Source organism: Arachis stenosperma, chromosome 7 (genome assembly GCF_014773155.1).
Source record: "Arachis stenosperma cultivar V10309 chromosome 7, arast.V10309.gnm1.PFL2, whole genome shotgun sequence".
In the NCBI taxonomy this organism is placed as follows: domain Eukaryota; kingdom Viridiplantae; phylum Streptophyta; class Magnoliopsida; order Fabales; family Fabaceae; genus Arachis; species Arachis stenosperma.
Genome location: NC_080383.1, coordinates 73,968,183 through 73,974,216, shown reverse-complemented (window position 1 = coordinate 73,974,216; position 6,034 = coordinate 73,968,183).

Sequence of the window (6,034 nt, the reverse complement as noted above, 5' to 3'; positions counted from 1 at the left end):
AAATACTACACAATAGACAACAACTAATGCTGACTTTTGAGTTTTGATATAGCTCTAGTAAAATGTTAGGGTATTCTAGAACACTTTTGCTTTCATTTTTAGCAATCTTTTAGATAAATTCTGTTAAGTTTTATCATCAATGCCTCATTTACAAGTTCTCAATGCCTTGTTGTTGTTCTTTGCAAAATTATTGATAAATTCTGTTGGACTAATATTGCATATGTAACATTATTATTTGTCTATGAATCACTCCAGAAAGACTTACAAAAGGAAATTGGTGAGGGTGCTTCTGAAAATGAAGCATATATTAAAGTATTTTGCAAAGAGATTTCAAGCTATGTTAGAGGTATGAGATTTGGTATTTGTCCATCTCAAGTGATTGGATTCTCATCCCGCTCAAGAGAGTCTATGCAATCTACTACAACTAGTGGATCATCAAGAACTGAATATCAAAACTTGAAGTTACAAGTACAATTGCTACAGGAGCAAGTAAATTTTCTTGTGAATTGTCAAGAGGGTCAATTGCCACCTGGTTTTCCTACTAAGGTAAGATAAGGATATATGTTATACTTAATTTTATAGACTTGCATACTTAATTTTCGTCATCAACTTCTTCTAAAATGATTGTAGTTTGTAATCATAGCCTCTTGTATAACACTTGTTGATTTGTTAAGTATCCTTCTAAAATATTCTCTAAATTTTTTTTCCAATTGTAGGTTGCAGATTTTGAATCACCGACACATACAAGACCATATTCTTCTGCCAGTCATGAACCTCAACAACATAGGCCATCCAACGTTTAAAAGAGTTTTATGATTGAATTGTTAAGTTTACAAGTTTGGATTAAGTTGAAATTTTTTGAATTTACATATGGATTATGACTATGCAATTAAAACTTGTAAAATTCAACTTTTGAAATACATTTTTGCTATTTTTGTAAAATTTGTGGGAATGAATTTGGATTTGTTGAAAAACAATGTCATTTATGGAGAATTCAACTTTTGATAATAGAAATTTTGATGTTTGAGAGATTATGACAGTTTAAAATAGTCACTAAATATAGGAAAAAACTGTCACAGGAATAAATAACTTAGTAACGGTTTTAAATCAAAAAATTGTCACTAAAAATATTGTGACGGTTTAAATAGTCACTAAATATGTCTAAAATTGTCATAAGAACTATTAACTTAGTGACGGTTTAAATAGTCAACAAATATGCCTAAAAACTGTCACAGAAGTTAGTAATTTAACGACAATTTCAAAACATCGCGAAATACAGTATAAAAAACACCTTTACAAGTGTTATAAATTAGTGACGATTTTATACTTTAAAAACCATCACAAATAATTTAGCGACACTCTTTACCAACGGTGGTCCAAAACCGTCACTATGACAGCTAGCGACACTCAAATCTGTGACTTTTTTTTTGCCGTTGCAAAACCATTTAGTGATAGTTAAAATCGTCACCAAGCATTAAAAAAAACGTCGTCAAAATGCTATTTTATTATCATGACATTATCAATAATAAAAATAATTTAAATATATTTTTTGTAGTTTTTTCTTACTATAATAGTTAATAATCCATTGCTAATTGATATATATGAAGGGTAACGAATCCTTATTCATTTATCTATAGAAGAATTACAAAAGAACGAGAGAAGTAGGGGTGTGCATGGTTCAGTTTTTCCCTAAACTGAACTGAAACTGCACTAAACCATTTTAAATGGTTTAGAAACTGAACCAAACTGCTTTGTCACATAAGAAACTGGTTTTAAACCAGTTTATAATACAGTGCACCAGTTTAAACCAGTTCATAAAAAAAAAAACTGGTTTTAATTTAAAAAACCAGTTTAAACTGGTTTATAGGCTAAAACTAGTTTTCTCACCCTCTCTCTCCTCAAAAAAATCAGTTTAAACTGGTTTATCTCTAGTTCTCTCACACCCTCTCTCTCTCTCTCTCTCTCCTCCCCTTTCCTCTCTCTCTCTCTCTCTCTCTCTCTCCCCTCTCTCTCTCTCCCTTTCTCTCTCTCTCCCCTCTCTCTCTCTCCCCTCCTCCCTCCTCTTCTCTCTCTCTCTCTCTCCCCTTCCTTTCTCTCTCTCTCTCCCCCTTTCCACTCTCTCTCCTCTCCTCTCTCTCTCTCTCTCTTCTCCTCCTCTCTCTATCTCTCTCTCTCCTTCTCTCTCTCTCCTTCCCCTCTCTCTCTCTCTCCCATTTTCTCTCCCTTCCCTCTCTCTCTCTCTCCCCTACCCTCCCCCTCTATCTCTCTCTCTCTCTCCTCTCTCTCCCCCTTTCTCACTCTCTCTCTCTCTCCCTCTCCTCCCTCCTCTTTCTCTCCTCTTCCCCTCTCTCTCCCCTTCCTTTCTCTCTCTCCCCCCCTTCCCCACTCTCTCTCCCTTCTCCTCTCTCTCTCTCTCTCTCCTTTCTCTCTCTTTATCTCTCTCTCCCTTTCCTCTCTCTCTCCTCTCTCTCTCTCTCCCCTTTTCTCTCCCTTCCCCTCTCTCTCTCTCCCCTACCCTCCCCCTCTCTCTCTCTCTCTCCTCTCTCTCCTCTCTCTCCCCCTTCTCCACTCTCTCTCCTCTCTCTCTCTCCCCCCTTCCCCTCTCTCATCTTCCCCTCTCTCTCTCCCCCTCTTTCTCCCCTTCCTTTCTCTCTCTCCCCCCTTTCCCCCTCTCTCTCCCCCTTCTACTTTTTCTCTCCTCCTTCTCTCTTTCTCTCTCTCTCTCCTCTCTCTTTCTCTCTCTCTAAATTAAAAGTTGAAAGAATCATAAAATATTTACATACTAGTAAACTAAAGCATAGTCTTACTTTTTGTTCAATGACAACATTCAAAATATCATATAATATGACACTAACCTAAATGAAGTTAAAAAAACTAATTCAAATCTAACACAATACACAATTTGGCCCATTACAATATTCTAATCATCTTCAAGAGAATCAAGCGTGCCGACATTTCTTAAAGAATTTCTCCCTACATAGAAAAAAAATATCTCATTAATTATAGAAAACTAACAATTAGTAACAAACAAGCAATAAGAAAAAAAAGTATATTACCTTGTTCATCTTTTTCAATCTCTTCAAAATTTTCAATTAGTCCAAAAGGGTCATCTATTACCCAATCTTGAGTGCATACAAGAGCTTCCACCATATATGGTGTCAAGGAGCTCCGATAAGGGTCAAATCCTTCCTCCTGTACTAAACGCACTCTCAGAAGCAACTGTAGAAACCGGTATGGCTAAAACTTCTCGAGCCATACGTGCAAGAATAGGAAATCGGGTTGAATTTCCCTTCCACCAACCCAAAATATCCAACTCTGCCGACTTGTTTCTAGGCTCACAATCTTCTTTCAGATATCTGTCAAGTTCAGATTTAGCATCTGAATCACGTCCAGTTGATTGCAAATAAATATTCAGGATATCATCTTCATCCTCTTCATTGATCATTGCATCTTGATTACTTTGAGATTCATCTTCTTTGCCTTGGTAGTGATTATAAAGGGAATTCAAGCAAGTAAACAATTTTGACTTGAGTTCTCCTCCCTTTTCAACACCAAATGACTCATCCAAAATCCAATTTACAAAATCCAACTTGTGACATGGATCAAGCACAATTGCAATTAACAACAACATGTTAATGACATTTGGAGTTCCCCAATACTTATCATATTTTTTGCATCTTGGACGCCATTAATCTTATGCTCAAATCAGTATTTTCACAATGCAACTTGATTTTTTCCGATGCTAAAGACTTCTTTCATATTTATACTAGTGACATACAAACTCCCAGAAATGCGCAATGTAGCATCATAGAATATTTTCAAGAATGGTAAAACTGACTCTGCATAAGTCCAATCATCATCTGTAGGCACACCATAAGATTTGCTCATCCCATTAATATATTTATCATCTTGCAACTCAAGCAAATCAAACGCTGCTCGAAGCTTCAATGCTGCCTCCAACATTAAATATGTCGAATTCCACCGAGTTTCAACATCCAAAGAAACAAGCCCTTTATAATTGATGCTCTCCCGCTCAATGCACGCTTTGAAGCTTTCACATCTCATAGGAGATGACTTGACATATTTGACTGCATTACGAATTCTTGTAATTGAATCATCAATCTCTTTCAAGCCATCTTTTACTATCAAATTTAGGATATGAGCACAACAACGCATATGAAGATAGTCCCCCTTTAAAACAAGACTATTCCATGCATTTAATCTCTTTTTCAAGTATAAAATTGCACCATCATTAGAAGTTGCGTTATCAACCGTTACAGTAAAAACTTGATGCAATTTCCAAGCATCCAAACAACCTTCAATAGCTCTACCAAGTACCTCTCCTGAATGACCCTCAACTCGACAAAAATTCAATATCTTCTTTTGCAACTTCCAATCATTATCAATAAAGTGTGCCGTTAGAGACATATAAGTCAAATTTTGACTCGATGTCGTCCAAGTGTCAGTTGTAAGGCACACTTTTTGACAATGATGAGAGAGATAACTTTGTAACTTCATTTTCTCTGTTTCATAAAAAGAAAATGTAGTACGCGAAGGGATTTTAAACTTAGGTTGCATGCTATGCAAGAGCCTTCGAAACACATTTCTTTCTACAAATCGGAAAGGTAGCTCTTCAGTCACAAACATCTCAGTAAGGATACTTCGAGTTACTGCTTGGTCAAACTTTGTAACACTCGGTGAGGATATAAGACCACTTGTTCCCCCTTCTATCCTTTGTCTCTTGCTCTGTTCGTTGTTCGATTCAAAACATCGCTTCCAATGTTGCCGCATAGCACTTGTTCCCCCCGCATATTTTATTTGACCGTTGTAGTTTTTACATCTTGCATACTTCTCTATCCCTTCGATTGGAATGAAATGTTCCCATATCTCTGATCGATTCTTACGCCCAAAAGATCCACTAGGTTGAGGAGGTAATGAGAGATGAGCAAGAGGAATAGCAGGATTTGAATACTCCTCTCTCTCAGACATTTTTAATATGAGCAACAAACCTAATTGTAAATTAAATAACTAATTAGACCAAGTTTAAAAAGCAGGGAGCAACAACACTTTAAAAAGGAAAATAAATAAATAAAATGACACAAACTATGAAGTAATAAATACATCAGTACATGCTAACACTAACAGGGTTACTTAGACCAAGTTTGGAACTTACCTTTTCTTCAGCAATGCTCTCTTTAGAAATCTGAGAAACGCCTCAAAAAAGGAAGCCGCAGGAACCAGTTTGCAAGTCAATAATGCAAGGGTATTCTAGAGCTCTCTGAGCTTTCACCTCATCTAGTCTACAACAACATCAACAATAAGCAAACGTAAGAGTACTGGAAAGCAAACAGAAGAAATAGCGCAGTTAAGACTAACAGTGAACTGGAATGAAATTATATAGACCAGAATTATAAAACAAAGTTTATAAGATTTGACAGAAAGCTTTTCTACAAATTGCATACCAACACATTAATTGGGCAGAAAGAGAACTATTATGTCTATGTGTATAGCACAAAGCAGAATGCCACAAACACACTCAGGAGTTAGCAATAGGGACAAACAATCCTAAGAACTTCACTACTTATATATACTCATTCACACACAAATGTTTTGGCTTTAAAATTGTAAAGTGGTGGTGATGATGAAACTTTAGCTACAAATGCATCAGAGCCTGCCAAGTGGACAAACCCAAAAGCAACTTGATGAGCATTTATTTATCATCATATCATATCATATCATGTAAAAATAAGGGCCATTAAATGGTTCTACATTTAATTCAAACTTTTTTATAAAGACACATTGACATATACTATTATTTTTGTATTCAACTTTCAATAAATGTTCACTAAGGCGATTATTAACCACGTGAGCCCAAATTATTTTAATCCATATAAAAATATTTAAAGTCTTAAACAAATCTTTGAAAAACTAGTAAGTGAGCTGTATAAATAGACTATAATGACATTACCTATTTCTCACAATCTCGCCTTATAATATCTTATATCCATTTTTTCATTCTATGGTGGTACAGATT